At 33.6% G+C, this 20,103-nt stretch overlaps 1 protein-coding gene and 1 long non-coding RNA gene across 2 annotated transcripts in view; one reads left to right on the top strand and one right to left on the bottom strand.

The window, feature by feature from the left end:
* Nucleotides 1-20,103, top strand: part of LOC145277473 (uncharacterized) — a 730,153-nt gene that overhangs the window by 649,981 nt on the left and 60,069 nt on the right. The window lies entirely within an intron of this gene.
* Nucleotides 14,912-20,103, bottom strand: part of LOC145277474 (uncharacterized) — a 29,948-nt gene continuing 24,756 nt past the window's right edge. Inside the window, exons 2-3 of the long non-coding RNA XR_013868144.1 lie at nt 16,862-16,920; nt 14,912-15,951 (exon numbers count right to left, since the gene is read on the bottom strand). This is a non-coding gene — a long non-coding RNA (uncharacterized LOC145277474). The remainder of the gene's footprint in view (nt 15,952-16,861; nt 16,921-20,103) is intronic.

Below are 20,103 nucleotides of genomic sequence, written 5' to 3'. Positions count from 1 at the left end.
ACACTAAATGGAAAATAAATAAATTAATTAATAAATAAACAGAAAATAATAAATAAACAATAAATAAAAAATAAAATATAAAATATAAAAAATAAAAAAATAAAAATTATTTAAGGGAAGAGGATGGCCGGTATCTGAAAATTCAGGAAAAAGCAAGAAAGTAAGTAAGTAAATACATATAGTAAAATATAAGTAAATACAAGATATGAAAGTGTGGGTAGATTGATATATTAGATAGATAGGAAAGTTTAAAGAATAAAGCAGAAATTGCAGATCTGGCTGAGATAACTTTATAAATATTAATTCTTTAATACTTATATCATACTTTAATTTTACCATCTTGAATCATTTTGGTAAATTTAATTGTAATTTTTATTTATATATATATATATATATATATATATATATATATATATAAATTTTGTTTAATTTTAAATTCTAAAAAAAAACAACATATACAGAGATATATTCGATTTAAGAATTTATTGCTTGACAAAAGAATATATAGAAGGGGTTATTTTAATTTCCTTAATCCATGGATTTTCAACAATGGCACATATCATCAGAGGAAATGAAATGCAGTTAGCAAAATGTTCAGCTGCGAGTGGACGCTATTTTACTTTTCAGCACAATTATTGAAAATAGTTTTTGAGTAATTGTGGATGATTATATGGAGAAAATTGTACGAAAAGAGAAGTTGATACAACCTGGGTAGTTACATTTAAATAACAATTTTCCATTGTGCGAACTTTCTGTTTGCCTTCTCAATTCAAAGTTATTTTTTAAATTGATGTGAACACTAGAATATTTCTATTAAAAGTCGAATATGAACAGGTAAAATTATAGAAGAATATAAGGGGAATCAAATGAGGTATAATTTGTTTAAACAGTTACATTAAATTTAGCTTAAATTTGCAGTTTTTGAAAAAATTATAAATGCGGAATTTCTTTTTGCCACCCGTGTATGTATATATATGTGTGTGTGTGTGTGTGTGTGTGTGTGTGTGTGTTTTGTTTCACATACTGAGCGCAATTCTCTAAAAATACGGGCGAAAGTAACAATATAGATAATTATTGCTGAAATCCTAATTTCGTACTTGACTGTCGAAAGTCAAGTCAAAAATATTGTAAACACAATAAAATATATATTTGTATTTATTTTAAGAAGTTCAACCAATGATTGGTCCGAGATCAATCAATCAACCTGTGGAACATATTTTTGTAATCATTTCTTTTAGATTTTCGCGTAGGTCGATTCCACATACTCACGAAGCGTAGTGAACGTTAATTGATAATAGCATATATATATATATATATATATATATAGAGAGAGAGAGAGAGAGAGAGAGAGAGAGAGAGAGAGGGAGACAGACAGACAGACAGACAGACTGACGGAAAGAGAGAGATGAGAGGGGGGGGGTGAGAGAGAGAGATACGCACATTCGGGGGATAAAAAGCGGAGAGGTGGTGTGGCAGTGAATGTAAATAGACTACGAAGAGAACGATGAACACAGAATAAAATTAATTATTTATAGGCAAATAGGAATGCCGGTTACATTCTGTTTGTATGGAATGCTATTTGGGGCAAACAAGATGGCAGCAAGCTGAGCAAGGTCATTAAAAGTAATCCAGGCGTAAGTAAGTTCACATTAAATACGTGTTAGAGGCGTAGAAAAATAAATCAAAATAAAAAAAATCTGACGTTGACCGGGAGCAATAACTCCGAATTATTATCAAATATATTTTAGTTTAAGAATATATTATATACTAGCATTTCAGCCCGGCGTTGCCCAGGTGTTTGGAGGTGTGTTGAGCAAAAAAAAGAAAAAAAAGTGGTACTTGGAAGGCAGGCTCGAACCCGTACCGCGAAGGAGGAAAAGAACAGGAAACAAACTGACGTCTTTGCTGTTACGACCACCGCCAAACCGGAAGTGACGTAGGTTTAAATTAAGGCTAGAATTTTAAATGAGGGGATGACTTTCGAAAATATAGCTGAAAAAAGCGACCCCTCCCTGTTGAAAGTGCTCAATTGAGGCTGAAGAAATTAATTTCTTTAGCTAATCTTTAGGTATTTGTCGTCTGAAGGGTCGAGCTAAAAAAGTATACTGATCGTGAAAATTCGTCGCCACTGTCGAAAATTTTAGGGAGACATGCAAACATACATACTTACATTTATATATCGGAAGCTCAAATTTTCGACCCAAACCGATTAAAAAGTTTGCCCTATATCTGAAACCCTTTATGTAAAATTTCAAATGTCTAGAGCAGAAATTGTCTGAGTAATTTGGTAGAGACCAGAGAGGTTACATTTTTTTAAAAGTTTGACCCCTCTAATGACCCCTTAACATTATTGTTTTGGGCTCAAATCAAGTTATTAAGTTAGATCCATGTCCAAGGAATCTATATCTAAACTTTCAATTGCTTATACCCAAAATTAGCGGAGAAGTTTAGTAGAGTTCTCAAAGGTCAAATCGTTGAACTGTGATCCTTTAAGAGCCAAATTTCTAGCCAAAAATGGATTACAAAGATTTTTCCAAATCTCAATATCATGTATATCAAATTTTGAGTCTTTAGACTAAAAATTGACAGAGTTTATTGCGTAGGGAAATGTACGCAGACACACACACAGACACTTTCACTTTTATATATATATAAATTCGTATTCCTGTCTGTTTGTTTGTTTGTTCACGATTTGATTAATATATATAAAACGTGTCTTACTTTAAGCTTTCATTTATTTCTATATATAGTCTGATACTTGGAAAAATATACAATTAAGAGTTCACATAATTTGCATATGACATTAAGGAAAATTGATTTTACTAAATAGCGGTATCTTAGTTAATGTTTTGAACCATTCAGTGGTCTCATTTGCGCACTGTTCAGCAGGAAGTGAAAAGATATTTTGCCACGTGGCGTCCCTGATAAGATCCCTGATGGCTTCCCAGTAAGCCTTCTTATAATATCTCGTTGTTTTGAGCAGTGGCTCTTCGGTTTTTGCTCTAAAGTTTAGGGCTATTTCAACCATTACCACTGCATGATCGGCGTTCCCAAGTGGACTGTGGGCATTAGTTACACAGTCATCGGGAACTGTGATCAGAAACAGATCTAGAAGTGATGCGTATTGTTCTTGCTGGTAAGGGGAACGGGTTGGAAACATAACCATCTGTGATAGGGAATGAGATGAAATAAAGGTAAATGTGTAGTTTAGCGTCGTAAATTATTTGACAGACAAAAAATTATAAAAACTATTTATTTTTATATAAAACATTATTAGATCCAAAGGCTAAAATAAAACAAAAAAAACATTCATTTTTATGTTCTTTTTAATCATTTTTTATTAGACTAAATGTGCACGCCTTACAAGTTTAAAAGTTTGCCTTTTTTAGGTTTTGCAGATTGGCTTTTTTAAGGCCAAATTTGGCCTTTTTACGCTGTTTCATTACAAAAACAATATGGCGCCCAAAAATATAATTCATTAAAGAGCTTAGAAAGGCCAGTCTGCCAAACATTAGAAAGGCCAAATTTTTAAAGCAACATAGCGGCCTCGAATAATAAGTATAAATGATTAAAAAAATAATAAAAATGATTTTTTTTTGTTTTATTTCAGCTTTTGGGTCTTACAATGTGTTTTATATAAAAATAAATAGTTTTTATAATTTTTTTGTTTGGCAAATAATTTACCCCGCTAAACTACACATTTACAAAAAAAAAATAAACGCACGCATTAATGTTTATAAACGTTATTTTTTTAGGTTCACATAATCGTGAGTTTTCTTAGGACAGTGATCCCTTCTGCCGAAATATCTGGTGGAGAGGGTATCAGATACTTCTTGGAGGGGGGAGATTACATTTACATGTTTTTATCCGTTCTTTTATTTTTGAAATGGTTGTGGGGTATCCACGTTACCCATGATGAAAATGATTAGTATAGCAGCCGTTTCAAACAGAACTTCATGTCAACCCAAGAAATGAACTGTTCAGACATTGCTCCAAAGAATGAACGCAGCCCCAAAAACAACTTTCTAGTTTTGTTTTTTTTCCAACGTCTTTCATTATTTATTTATTTTTTACATAGGAATCGCCACTTATCAATGTCCGGAGACCACTCGAGGTTAAAGAGTGTACAGTAGTCACTGGCAAAATATCCTAGTAATCGTTAGTTGTGGAAATTATGTAAATTGGATTCCTTAAGGGGACGGCTCATCAAGAACTTGTTTACGTTGGACTTGAAAACAACTATATTGTAGTCAGTTGGAAACCAGGAAAACGGAACAGAGGTCCACAGGCGTGCAATTCTAAGAAAGAAGCTTTGTTAATGGAATCTACGTTTAGGTTTAGGCACGGATAAAAAGTGGGAGAGATTAATCATAGTGGTTTCAGATAACCAGTATTTTTCATGAAAGTCAGGCCAGGAGCGAACATAGATTGGAGTTCAAATGAGCACTTGCCATGAAAATAAAGATAAAACAGAGACAAGATCACAACGTCTCTTCTGTGGAAAAGAGGTCACAAGAAAGAGAAAGGGGATCCTTTATTAGACTACGGTGTCTATTTTGAACTCTTTCAAGGCAGAATAAACCGCTTCTAGCAACTACTGCCCAGACGTGGCAACAGTACTCCATCCTTGGACGCTACATTTTCTGATTAAGAACGACTGACCATTTAGAATATAAAAATGAAATAATAAATATAAAACAAAATCGTTTTTAGTCTTCATAAACCTTTCAGATACTTAGCATAAATATTGTAATAGCATACCTGGATATTTTTAACATTATATATATATATATATATATATATATATATATATATATATATATATATATATATATACAGAGAGAGAGAGAGAGAGAGAGATTTTAATATATATATATAGAGAGAGAGAGAAGAAGAGAGATAGATAGATAGATAATTTCATGTTAATATTACTCAAAGATAAAAGACTCTGAATTCAACGAGGTTTATGTAATAGGCTCACTAATGAATAGAACAAGATATACTTTCATTTATATTAAAATAAACGTGATGTAATGTCGCTACACAATCATGGCAATGTTTTGATTGGTTAATTATAATAGTTAACGGCCTCACTTACGGCCTCATCATGCGATGCAGTTCACTACTTCTACAAAATTGAAGTCCTCAAATTAAGACAAAAAACACACCAATATTACAATTTAAAAATTTGACATTTGAAGCCAGGCCATTTAATAATGCGTGATTTGTGAATCAATTCAGTAGAGGTTTCATTATATATATATATATATATATATATATATATATATATATATATATATATATATATATATATATATATATATATATATATATATACAATACTTACTAATATTTTTAACAAAAAATGTTAATGAAAATAATGTATGAAAATATATTAAAATTCACTAATGTCCATATACCAATAAACATTAAAATCAAAATTATTTGACTCAATTATGAAGCTTCATGGTCATCAGTTTTTATAATTGAGCATTAATATAATATCTTCACAAAATCAAGACAATAAAAATAGAAAAATGATAGTATCATATTGTGTATTATCATATTGGTCACAATTGTTTCGTGAACATTCGGACAATTTTAAACATTATGTCATTCAATAATATTTTAAAATAGCCAGTCTTTCGACAGAGGAATACACTATTTACACATATATAAACGCATTTCTAATTTCCATTTAAGAGAGAAAGCAGTTGGACTTACCTCCATCCCAACTTTTCTATGTTTTTGTGAAATTATTTTCCGTTAGTCATGGGATTTATAAATAGCCCCATTTTCATATTTCTACTTTTATAATTATATTCAATGAATTACCTATCTTGATATTATATTAAACGCCTGTGCTTTTTTTAAGTAATTATTTTATACTCCAAGTATATTTATATAAATGTTTTATTTTCTCAATACTAAACTACGTTATCGAATTCTAGTTTATATTTATATGTCCCAACTCTCAATCTACGAATGTTTCGTATCAGTTTTGTTTACATCTACGACCTCATAATTTACTTTGCTGAATATTCGATTTTCTCAGAACATATAGTAATTAGAAGTTTAATTTAAAAATCATTAATTAAAATGTATCGTCATTTCATACTTATTATTTATAATAAGTAAAACATAATAATATAAATCTGTTATGGTTTTGTTTTTAAGATCTTTTATTGTGTTATATATGTTATTTATTTAGCAATAAAATATTTAATAAGTATTTCAATACAATAATATTTAAATATAAAAAAAAATAGAAATACTATATGCATTTTAATTGATTTTTTTTATGTTCGACAAATATTTTAGTTTATTTCGGAACAGGCGGTTTTAGCTATAGACATTATCTCATGTAGTATAATTTCCGGTGGTGGGAGTGCTAGTAGGGTTTTTTTTTCGTCTCAGTTAACGCTAGCATCTTCTAGACAAAGAAAACGTGATTAATTGTCATGTTGTGTGTTTATATGATTATGTTCCATAACGACGCACATGTTGAATAGTGGGGTTTATATTTTATCTGTATATTCATATATATGTAAATGCGTGTATGTATATACGTCGTATCATTTATTTGATAGTCTGGTGTGTATATTTTAAGATTTATGCAACAGTTATAACAGGAAACGATTGACGTGGACGTATCGACAGAGTTGTAGACAACAGTTCTTTTAAACAGGTGTAAATAACACAAGACATACCTGAATTATATACAAACATTTATTTTTATGATTTCGGCCGACATCTTCAAAGATTACAACGCCTTTACATTTTGGCTACCTGAGGAAACACCGCTCCCTGCATCATGGAGAGACCAAATCTCCCCTTTGAGTCGTCCGTTCGCTGTGATGTCCAGATTACTAATCTCCCCAAATCTACATCTCATTACGTGTCTCAGACCAACAGCTGATGTAACCTCAATCTAGTATTTTGTTTATGGAAAGCAAAAATCTAGTATTTTTGTTTATGCAAAGCAAAAATCATGTTTACATCTATTTTCTATTTTCACATTTCTTTGTAGCGATATTATTATTTCCTGCCAATTACTTTTTCCCAATGTAATTGTTTATTTTTCTAATTTTAATATTTGATCTAGCGGCCCGCTGTTGATCGAATCAATTAATAATAATAATAATAATAATAATAATAATAATAATAATAATAATAATAATGTTTTGACCCTTGGCCCTGCTTGCCACAGTTAACACAACTACTATGCTATAATCACAGTGAAAGGGTAACAACATTACAACCTTACATAATTAGTCAACCGGTTAGCTCTTTGTGTAATGGAATGACGTAAACACAAAGGATTAGTCTTAATATATACAAGCAGAGTTAGGAGTTAGAGAAAATAAAGGCGAGATTTCAGAATTTAGAACGAGAGATGAAACAGGTCAGTTCTCAGCTGTTTGAGAATCGCACAACCGCGGAAGCTATCGAGGGCAGGCAAATAGCAAGAATGTAAAATAAGAGTCTGCGTGCAACTCCAAAGACAGAGACCATCAGAAAATAAAAGTTACATGAAAATATAACCAGAGTGTCTTTCCTTAGTATGAATCTTTCTTGCAACTTTTATAGAATCGTCAATCAAAATCAATCGATGGACTAGGTATGTTCGCCAATATTTAGGCCTGAATAATTCCTCAGCAAGATGTAAGGACTGATTGTAAATTGTTGTATGTCTGCGTTTGTTGAACTGTTTCTATACGTTATACTCAGTGAGACATGGACGCATCTAAAATAAAATACCGATTGTGTTTCTTTCTTTTTTGTTTCTTATTTAAAAATATCTATTTGTGCTTGCTAACTGACCTTTCCATCGTGCTGTGACGTGAATGTCGTTAAGTTTATTTAAGACGTCGACATTTGAATATTCAACCATTAAACTTGTTTCATCACGACCTTACTCATAGTCAACTCCCGATGGCGAAAAATGTCAAAGAAGACGCACCAGTAACACGAATGTTGAGAAGAGACAGATAACGAGCATAAAATTAACGAACTCAAACATATCTAGAATACGAAAACTCTGATAATCTTGCTTACTTGTTTGTACATTGAATTTTAGAGATGCTGAGAATGTTGTGTTTTGAAACAAAAGAAAAAAGTTCTTGTTTGTAACGCCAGGATGATGTTTGCGTGAATATGCTTGCTCTCTCTTTAGCAGATATTAGCTTGACACAAACATCTGTTAAGTGATAAACCATGGGTTTATTGTCTCGTCGTTTGGAAGGAATACAAATATCAGCCGCACGTTTAGATTTTATCTTCTGTGTAACGAATCTCTGACCAGTGTTTTACTGTAAATTCTTGCGTTTATATAATTATAACAACGTATGTTTCTGACTACCTGATATTTATTTAATATAACGAACAACATTATCGAATTGTTTGAACATTTACGAAACCGATGCCGTTGATGTCAACATAAGGAGATGAGTTCGTCGATCTTAGAGTGGCGAGAGAGATTTGAGTGACAAAGTGCACTCTAACTTTTACGTATAAGGACCCCAAAATGAGACCGGAAAACGTGCATTAAGATTAGTAATGGCTATGTAGAAAAGTAAATTCTGGAGCTGAAAAGATCATTTTTATGGAAAAATTCACGTCTTTGTAGCTTCTCGACGTTTTAGTTTTATCGCAGGAAAATGATAGGCGTTACTTTTAGAACAAGTTTCGTATTATGTATTAAAATTACACGTGGGGCATTATAACAACGATAACTATGTATATTACTACTTGTATACACTTCTTTTTTATATAATAAAGCGATAACCTACAATGTACTTCATAATTATGTATGCGCGTGTAACGTAACCTATATTAAGATAAGATAAACTATATGTAAGAATAATAGTAATATTCAGTAACGAACTTAAAATAAAGTCAATACAGCAGCAAACGTATGCATGTCAATGGTATTATTTAGTAAAAGTGTGAATTCAAGCTTACAACACTATCGGAACTTCGAATTAAAATTACAATTTACAATAAAAACAAGTTATTAGGATGACAAATCAACAAATTAAAGACTACAGATAATTAACTAATTAATATTACATAATAAAAGATAAAAATGATACAAAGTAATTACTAATATTGGTCATAGAAAAAAATGCAAACGACTTACTAAATAGGCTATTCGAATAATCTATCGAATTTCTCCTTTACATACACTGATTTACTAAAGACCTTGAGAACATACGGTTGTATTTCCTCATTGAAAATTCAAATCTGTTATAGTATATCTTATTTATAGTCTGGGCACGGCCAAAACAGAAGAAGATAGTAAGTATTTTTGAACTGAAAAATCAAGTAATCATCTAATCAAGACGACATTCTTTCGTCGATTATTAAGGAATGATGTTTTTTTTTTCATAATCGATACATTAAGGTTAAAAATCTACTTTCATTGTCTAGTTTTTGAAGTGTGAAATTCATTGAATATGTTGACAATAATTATAATCTTTCAGATTTGCAAAGAATTTTTTTTTCATTGTTTTTACAAAAAACAATCTTTGAAAAATAAATGAATACATTTTTAGTGAACCCAACATTGCTAATATACCTTTAAATAGAAAGTTATTCAAAAATCGATACCAAAAAGAAAGAAAACGATAAATAACTGCACGTATTGTTAAAAATACGATCATTTCTTTCGGCAATTTCTTGTTAATTAACCTATGGTGGATCAACCGTGATACTAGATACAGAAGTTGTTTTCAACACATACGACGGCTAGCATTCCCAAAATGGTCACCCATCTAGTACTAGCCACTCTCATTGTTGCTTAACTTCAGGGGTTATGTAGACAACAAATACATATATATATATATATATATATATATATATATATATATATATATATATATTCATGATATAAAACTAAATGTATGTGGGTGTGTGTCTGGTAACGATTAGGCTCCTATATGGTTGACTATTTTAAAAAAACTGATTACATATAATGATAGAAGATGCATCGAGACAGAGGAATGTGTATGTTTGATCTGGCAGAACGGTTGCTTATTAAAATTATGGGGTCTGCGTTCGCGCCTGGTCCACAAAGTATGGAAATAAAAAAAATTAAAATTACAAAAAAACGTTTACAAGTGTTTTTGATATGGATGTACATAAGAATATTTGATAAGTATGTTTTAACTTAAATAGGGATGGTATAATAAAATTGTAGGGTCTGCGTTCGCGCTTGGCCTCCATACAATGGTAATAGGCACAAACTTTAATAAAGACTTTTCATATCTATCTGTGTAAGTATACTTTGATAATTATGTTGCAGTTTGTAGAAATATGGTATAATAAAATTATGGGGTGTTCGTTCGCAACTCACCCCCATAGAATAGAAATATGTTACAAAGTTTAACAAGGTTTTTTAATATAGATCCACAGAATATTGTTATAAGTGTTTCAGTGTGAACAGGTATGGTATAATAAATTATGAGGTTTATCTATTTTATTTTTACTTTCATCATATTTTGCTTCGGTTTTGATACCCCCAAATTCGAAGCTATCTCTTTACAACCCTTCCTTTTTATAACTTATCATAAAGTCTATTTTCTGTAGGCTGTTTTTGAACCCAGTCAACGACAGGTACTTTTGCTAGTATATCTATAAGAACAAAGAATTAATAAAACATGTTAAAAACACTTTAACGAGAGTGAAAATATATTTAATTTTCTAAAAAGAGACACTAATTAAGTGGATCGTTCGCGGAATTTCGAAGGAAATACATTCCTTCTCATCAGAGGGTAGGAGTTAGCAAAATACGGAATCGGATTTTGCTTGCAAAGTATTTAATGAAACTATGCGTGGGCTATAGAGTTTACTTAGTAAACGTTTAAAGAAAATAATGAGGCAGAGGAAATGAGGGGGGAATGATTTCACTTGAATGGATGGTCGAGTGAGGAGTTTGAAAATTACATGTTTTTAACTCTAGTTAAAGAGTTTTTAACAAGCTTTATTAATTCTTTGTTCTGATTATAAGCTCTATTTACTATTTAGTTTTATTGAGGTTTTACATCTGGTTAGGATTACTTTATAAATATTTAGCCTTTAATATTCATAAAGTATTTTAAGTTTGCTATTTGGGATTTTCTTTTTAAACGTAAAAAATACATTTATTTAGTTCTGTCCATGCATCCGTTGATTATTTTAAACTATTATTTACAAAGTGATATAAAAAGTTGGCATTATTTGAAATTCAGGTAATTATATTATAATATTTTTGCATATTCTCATAGGAAATTATCCTAAACGTTATTTTGATAAAAAAATAAATGGGTTCAAAAACCGTTTTAAAAAATATATTAATTTTTCTCAATCGAGATAAAAATGGGAGTAAATGGCGTGGTTTTAGAAAAAAAATTAATTTAAAATTCTATTAAAAATAGAAAAAAACATTTTATTTTATTCTGCTTTTCATAGGATAAAACTCAGGTTTCTATGTTTCTGGAAAAACAAAATTGCTATAAAATAATTGATTTTTATAGATTTTACTTCGCTTTCTAAAAACAATAGTACATTTTCCCCCCATTTTTTTTGGTCGTGCCTGTTATAGTCGTTTGGCCTTACTGAATTCCAAGACAATACAACATTTAATAAAGCATTCAGGTTCATGATGTTACTTAAAGTAACATCACTTCTATAAGGTGTACCATTCCTCATACCCGCTTTTGTGGGTTTGCTATGCCGAGATCTTATTTTGGCTGTGTACAATGTAATTTTTAATATTAAGCCAGGGTTTACTTGTAGAAAAAGTATCCTTAAATCAGGTTGTCCTGGCAAACCCCTGCACAGAAAGATCTTAAGACATTCGAGGGCAGTGCCTGTGTGTGTGTGTGTGTGTGTGTGTGTGTGTGTGTGTGTGTGTGTGTGTGGTTGATGAATAGATAGCTGATAGACCTTAGAAATTCGAGATAGTGTCTAGTACACATCAAAGCTGTCCGTTAAATCCAAAGTAGCTGACCAGCGGCCGGGTTCCCACTAGTTTTGGCAAATGACAACAGGATCCTGAATAGAAGCGTGCGTTCTATCCCAATCATCATAAATGGACCTGAGGTCATCTCGTCAGCATCAGACAAGGCCAACGTCCTTGCCAAGTACTTTGCAGTTAATTCTACCCTATGCGACGAAGGCCATCCCGTATTTCCTCCTATAACAGACAACACGCTAGGCAACATACAAATATCTGTGCGTACGGTCGCCAAGCTAATCAAGAACCGTGATTCAAGTAAAGCAACTGGCCCTGACGGCATTCCAATAATAGTGTTGAAAAAGCTTCAACCAGAAATTGCCCCCATACTTACAAAACAGTTTAAGCGTTGCCTTAAGGGGAGGTGCTTTGCAACACCTTGGAAAACCTCATCAGTATGCCGTGTATTTAAGAATTCAGGTGATAAGTCATCTTCCTCTCAGTACAGACCAATAAGTCTCCTGTGTGTCATGAGTAAGCTGCTGGAATCCATATTAAATAGAGAAGTAGTCAATCACCTCAGCAGGAATAACCTTCTTAGTGACATACAATATGGTTTTAATTTTGCTAGATCTCCAGCAAATGTGCTAACGATTATATCTCATAGGATTAGTGAATCTCTCGACAAAGGCTTCCCTTCTAGGGAATTTGCTCTTGACATATCAAAGGCCTTCGACAAGGTATGGTATTAAGGCCTACTTCACAAGATTTCCAGCTATAACTGGAGATGTTTTCTCAATTATTATATCATTTCTCTTTGATAGGCACATGCGAGTAGTGGTTGATGGGCAGAAATCAGAGGCCCACAGTATTAATGCTGGAGTCCCTAAGGGGTCCATCCTGGGCCCAACTCTCTTCCTGATCTACATCAATGATCTCCCAAAACACATACTTAACTCATTCTTTGACATCTATGCTGATGACACGACCATTTATGGCGACACATCAAAGGCCGTAAATGATAAAGTTCTCTCTGATTCTCTCTCCTCTAATCTTGAGCGCGTGGTACAGTGGGGGGAGAGGTGGCTGGTTACTTTTAATGCATCTAAAACCAAGCTACTATCTTTACATAATCAACGCCCTGATCCGCATCTGGCATCAATTGGAATGGATAGCTCTCGTCTTAGGGAGGCTCTATGATTTGACAAGCTTCTGGGTTTGACCTTTACTCCTTATCTGAAGTAGAACACGTACATCAAGTCTGTTGCCAAGGTCGCTGGGAAAATAGTGGGGCCTTTCTACCGCTCCAGAAGATATCTCACTACTGATGCAATTCTCTATCTATATAAAAGCCAAGTACGTCCTAGGATTGAGTATTGCTGGCACATCTGGGCTGGAGCTGCTAAAACAGTCTATCCTGCCTTGACAGAGTACAAAATAGACTTCGTAGCTTAGTGGGGATGCCCTTTTCTCTTCCCTGCAACCTCTCTCCCACAGAAGAGACGTTGCACGCCTGCCCTTGTTTTATCGTTGTTTCCATGGAAAGTGCTCGTCTGAGCTCCAATCTCTGGTCACCCCTCGCCAATCTTTCAAGAAAAACACCGTCTAGCTGAAACCACTGTCAATAATTTCCCCCACTCTTTATCTGTGCCTAAATCAAAACGTAGATTCCATGAACAAAGCTTCTTTCTTAGAAGTGCACGCTGTGGAACTCTCTTCCATTTGCCTATTTCCCACTTGAATATAACTTGGATGTCTTCAAGTCCAACATAAACAAATTACTGATGAACTGCCTCCTTAAGTAAGACACTTTATCAAAACTCCAATACTAACGATTACTACGATACTATCTCATTGATTACTGTACACGCAATAACCATTATCCCCGAGTGGCTTCCGGCCCTTGATAAGTGGTGATCTGCATGTAAAAAAAAAACTGTTCTTCAAGCAAAGTTCTCAGAAAGTATAAAGTCCCAATTCCTGAGGCTAAAACTACATCTTGTTTTAGATAAATAGATATTCGAAGATTCTATTAAATTTCCTCTCAAACGTAAAGAAGTTGTGAATAATATTTTCTTCTTTCTAATCGACCATTTAGATGAATCATAGTATACTTTTCTTGTTATCTCTTAGTCTTACTGAATTCCAGGACAAGAATACCGTTTGTCTGGTGAAGTATCCAGGGTCGTGTTGTTACTTAAAGTAACATAAATTGGAGAAGGTGCACTATTCCTCGTAAAAGAGTAAGCTATATCGCGAAGATTTAATTTGGGCCGAGAATACTCTGTAATTTTGAATATTTAGTCAGTCTACTTGTAGAAAAAAAGCATCCTTATATCAGGTTTCCTGACAACCCCTGTACAGAGAGATATTTGAGGGCAGTGCATCTCTGTGTGTGTATGTGTGTGTGTGTGTGTGTGTGATGTATAGATAGCTGATTGTTAGGTTCATCTATCTATTAGTGCGGCTACATCATTTTTTTCTCGTATTCAATGAAGAACTGGTAACCGAAATCACGCAAATTAGCAGAAATATACCTGACAATAATTCCGAGATAAAGTGTTTTTGTAAACTATTTAAATATTATTGTAAGGGTTATATTAATAACGTTTCTTTCGTTGTAGTCTTCAACCTTCCAAAATGAATGACTGCTTTCATTCATGTTTTCCTTAGAAAAAATGAGTTTTTTTTTCTGATTTTTATCTTATTTTATATTGGTTTAGACTCGTATCATTCACATTTTAGCCGTGAATAGCACAATTAAGATAGGACGATTATTTTCAATATTTTCTAACCTTTAAACATGGATTTAATATATTTCAGCAATCTCAGTTTTGCTTAGTGAAATATCATTAAATTCACCTTACTATCTCTATTTTTCACTCGCTTTATATGTATATATATATATGTGTGTGTGTGTGCGTGTGCGCGTGTGTGTGTGTGTGTGTGTGTGTGTGTGTGTGTGTGTGTGTGTGTGTGTCTGTGTGTGTGGGTGGGTGTACGTTAGAGAGAAAAAGAGAAAGAAAGATAGGTACCAGGCTAGAAAACTGCAAAACCTCTATATTTCTATAACGTCGCCATTTTCCCTTGCATGGAGTATTGTTGCGACATCTTTGCTGGTGCATCGACCCCTAGTCTCTCTCTCTTTGACAAGATGCAAATAAGCATCTCTAACCTAATAGGTACCACACTCAAACCCCTGTTCCATTGCCGTAATGTTGCTCCCCTCGAGCTCGTTTTACAAGCACTTTACCTGAATGTGTTCCGACGAACTTATTGCGTATTTTAACTGTATAAATGCCTGAAACCTTTTATTGTCTTATGTGCTTGGAATTCTCTCTAGTTGTCTTGCTTTTTGTCGACTGAACCAAAATTCCGAAATGTAATCAGAACAAATAGCTGGCAGCTCCTCACCTCGAATGGTTTCTTTCAATCTGGCCATTAAGCGACGTAACCATTTATAATGTTTTTATTTGTTGTTGTTGTTTTTTTTTTGTTTTTTTACTTAGGGAAATTACTCCAGAAAAAAAAAAACAAGAGGCCATTAGGTATATTTGTAGTTAAATTTTTGTCTACAAAGTCATCGAGACTACATGAAGGTTGCAACGTCCTTAAGTGAAAGTGTTTTTGTGGAACGCACTAGATTCGAACGTGGAACAACAAGCTTATAACTGTATCATTAACCACTGAGATACCGTCACCTCCCTTTTTTTGTAGTTGAACAGCATCTATTAATTTTCGCATGAATCGGAAAATTATTATTGGCAGTTGTTTCCTCGATATCTTTCTAGTTAGATTGTTTTTTTTTTATAAAGATATCGAGATCATGTGAAGGGTTGCCAACATCCACAAGTAAAAGTTTCTATGAAACCAACTGAATTCGAACTTGAACACGCGCGTAGACAGTTGTATCGTTAACCACTTAGCCATTGCTACTTTTCGTTGATGGTGTACACAAGGAGATTGAATGTCCGCAAGTCAGAGCTTCTTCGAGAAACACTTGGTCGCATCTACTAAAAACATAAAAAAAACAAGAAGTCAGTTGTTTTATTTAAAACGCTGCTCGATGGTTCTTTTCACTCGTTTAATCTTATTAAGACAGCGTTACATTTATAGTCGAGAGGAACGAAACGTTGAAGAAGACACACTTGTATTGTCAGGTCTCAGACAACTAGATAATAATGAGATTACGAAAAGATCGTTTAAAAAAACAAAAAAACAAAAACGAGACTAAGTCGAAAGGACTCGACCAAAAGGCGTAAAAAACTTTAAAAAATAAATAAATCGAAAGTTAATAGACAAAATTCCTAGACGTGGTTGTGTCAACATTAAATTTGAATAAAATGCAGACACCTGAATTTAGAAAGAGAGACAAGAAGAGATAAAGCAAATGTATTTATGGACGAGGTAAGCAGTACGATTTTACGATGACGAACGATTTTTATTTGAATTTTTCCCCATACTATTAGATTGTTCGCTGTATTACATATGATTTTATGCTAAAAAGAAGCCGAAATATTATATATATATATATATTAGTCCTCGCGCGAAAGAGCAGGACACAAAATGTTTTAAATAATAATAATAATAGAATAATAATCGCAAAGATTTTCGCTGGCGAGGACTACTATTGACCATAACCATTTATACATTCCTTTTGAAATTTTTATCTCTATTTTTCTCGTTATGTACTGAATATTTGTTAAAGAACCCTATATGAAATATGTTCCTTAATAAATTTTAAAGATGTTCTATTCTTAAAGAAGTTTTTAAAAATTTAATCTAAAAAAAGTTATTTTAAAGTTTTTGTTAAAAAAAATCAGATTTTCTCATTATTCAGACCTGTATTACAAAGAGGGTGTTGCAAAAAATGAGTTTTGGTGTGAGGAGAAATACAAACTGAAACAGAGTGAATATACAGACCTGTAATAATACAAATAGGGCGTTGCACAAATGAGTTGTGGTGTGAGAAGAAATACAAACTGAAATAGAGAGAAGGAGAGTTTTAAAATACAATCTTAAAAAGATAAGATATAGGTTAGAAAGGCATTTCATCCAAGGCATGAAAATTGTTAAACAAGATGTTTTTACTATAAGCTTTAAAAATAAATGTACAATTCAATTTGAAATTTATTTATCTTCTAAGTGCACTCTTATAAATTTTACAAAGTAAGGTATAAAAATGTTATTTAAATTAAATAAAAAAATACTTTGGATTTATTTTATGTAATGTACATTTTGGTGCAATTTTAAAACATTATATTTCATCTAGCAATTAATGATAAAGATATAAAACTTTCAATTGTTTTTTAAGTGCAACAGAATGTACATTACATAAGATAAATCCAAGGTAATTTTTTGATTCAATTTAAATAACATTTTTATACCTTACTTTGTAAAATTTATAAAAGTGCACTGTGAAGATAAATAAATTTCAAATTGAATCTTGTACCTTTATAATATAGTAAAAACATTTTGTTTAACAATTTTCATGCCCTGGATAAAATGCTTTTCTAACTGATATATATATATATATATATATACATAAATCATGTTTTATTAACTATTTGCTCTTATGTATATATATATATATATATATATATATATATATATATATATATATATATATATATGGCAATTAAGCTACACAGAATATTCTGCGTTCAATCCACGCTAGGATTTCGTCAGGCTTTATAACTTACATACGAGGTGCGTTTTTTTTACATACGTATCACCACTTATCAAGGCCGATAGGCCACTCAAGGATAAGGGTTAAAGAGCGTAGAGTAGTCAAAAGGACAATATAGTAATCGATAGTAATGGAAGTTCGGTAAATTTGTTAACCTAAGTGGAACGGCTCATCAGAAACTTGTTCACGTTAGACTTGAAGACAACCATATTATAGACAGCTGGAAAGCAGGAAAACGGAAGACAATTCCACAGGTGTGCAGTTCTAAGAAAGAAGCTTTGATCATGGAATCTATGTGAAGGTTTAGGCACAGATAAAGAGTGTGGAAAATTATTGATAATGTTTTCAGCTAGTCTAGTGTTTCTTGTGAAAGTTTGGCGAGGGGGGACCATAGATTGAAGCTCAGTCGAACACTTTCCATGAAAATAACGATAAAGCAGAGACAAACTCGTAACATCTCTTCTGTGAGATAGAGGTTGCAGCTAAGAGAAAAGGACATGCAATAAGTAATGCTCCTGGCGCACTTCCAGTTGTCTGACTCAGCTGAAATTTTTCATGTGCAATGATTTATATCTCTACGGGTTATGTGGCAAATTACAGCTCTGAACTAATTGTGGTTTCTGTTTTAAAGGTGTTTGGACTGTGTCAGGTGTGAAATGGAGCCTGTTGAATGTCGAGCAGTGATCCGGTTTTTTGTATTTGAAAGGACGCACACCGCAGGAGGCTTTGGATGAAATGAAAAAAACGTTTGGTAATAATGCCCCATTATATGACCTTGTAAAACCCCGGCATTGTGAATTCAAACATGGCCGGAAGTCTGTGGAAACAGCTCCCAGACCTGGTTGCCCCCCTTCTGCCATTGATCAGGCATCTGTCCGTCAAGTTGAGGTTGCCATTTTGGAAGATCGGCGCATTACTATTCGGCAAATAGCCCAAGATGTCAAGATTAGTACAAGGTCTGTGAAAACTATCATTCATGACCATTTGCATATGCATAAGGTGTTTGCCAGATGGATTGCCAGGTTGCTCACACCATTCATTTGGAGATGTGCCAAGAAGATGAGTCAAAGTTTTTCAAAAGACTGAATATGTTATATATTCGTTCTTCATTGAGGTTATCCTTGAGGGGTACCAAATTGAGCTTTCGTTACATTTGAATATGTTATATAGAGTTCTTCATTTAGGGCACATTTTACGTTTTCTATATAACATAAGAAAGATTCCGTGTGATTGTCTCTAATATAAATGGTTGTGTGTTTGATTATCATAAAGGGAATCGTGTGTGTGACATGTAATTTCTGAACCTACCTCTGTTTCTCGCTGTTGAACCATCTGGCAATTTCTCATCCTGGAGGGAGACTTGATACCTGTTTGACGAAGATTTATCACTCCAAGACGATGAAATGGTTTTATAGTTTTTATTTCACTTTCCCCAGAGGTCCTGCAGCAGGTGTAAAGTGAAATCTGCTTGTGTGGTTCTTCTTCACACACGTCAGCGTTCGTCTCCCCCCTCCCCAGTTAAGAGGGGGGAGACCACGGAAAACGTCCGTCTTCTTCAAAGCTCAAATCAAATCTCCAGATCTAGCCAACCACGTCACACATACGTAATTTGGTCAGCTGACCTTTGGTTCTGGTAAACGTGTCTACCTCCACGTTTACTCACCTCTCTCTCTCTCTCTCTCTCTCCCTCTCTCTATTCTCTTATAGAGACACAGAGAGAGAAAATAGAAAGAGTAAGAAAGCGAGAGAGGGGGGGATGCTCGTTAACAATTACACAGGATGAAACCTGGGTCCATCACTATGACGCAGAGACCAAAGCCCAGTCAATGCAGTGGAAGCACTTGGACTCACCACCTCTAAAGAAGGCAAGGGTGCAGCTTTCCGCTGGTAAGATCATACTCACAGTCTTCTGAGACCAGGACGGAGTAGTGATGACAGATTTCCTGGCAAAGGGTACCACAATTGCATGAGCCTATTATGCTTCACTTTTGAGGAAATTAAGGGAAGCTATCAAAATTAAGAGGCGGGGCAAGATCAGCAAAGGTACCCTCCTCCTGCAGGACAACGCTCCGGTCCACAACTCGCATGTCGTCAGATCAGAAGCACTAGCGTGTGGTTATTAAATCTTTTCCCATCCTCCCTATTCTCCTGATTTTGCACCCTCTGACTTTCACCTCTTCCCAGTCATGAAGTTGTTTTTGAAAGGAAAGCGTTTCCCAGGTGATGCAGCCTTGATTTCTGAAGTCACGTCGTGGTGGGAGGACCAACCTAGGGTGTTCTACAAAAACGGTCTTCAGAGCTGCATCAAACGATGGGAGAAATTCATAACTGTGGGTGGTTCCTATGTAGAGAAAAACTAATAACTATGCCAAGTTTTGTTGCTCTACTGCTATGGGAAGTGGGTAAGGGGCATTACTTATTGCACGCCCCTCGTCGCTCTACTTACGTATTGAGCACTGTTGAAGTAAATACTTTA

This window comes from Euprymna scolopes, chromosome 6 (genome assembly GCF_053919585.1).
Source record: "Euprymna scolopes isolate OS-2025 chromosome 6, ASM5391958v1, whole genome shotgun sequence".
Taxonomy (NCBI): Eukaryota; Metazoa; Mollusca; class Cephalopoda; order Sepiida; family Sepiolidae; genus Euprymna; species Euprymna scolopes.
Note: the sequence above shows the minus strand (reverse complement) of the source record. Positions and strands in the feature narration are given on the sequence as shown.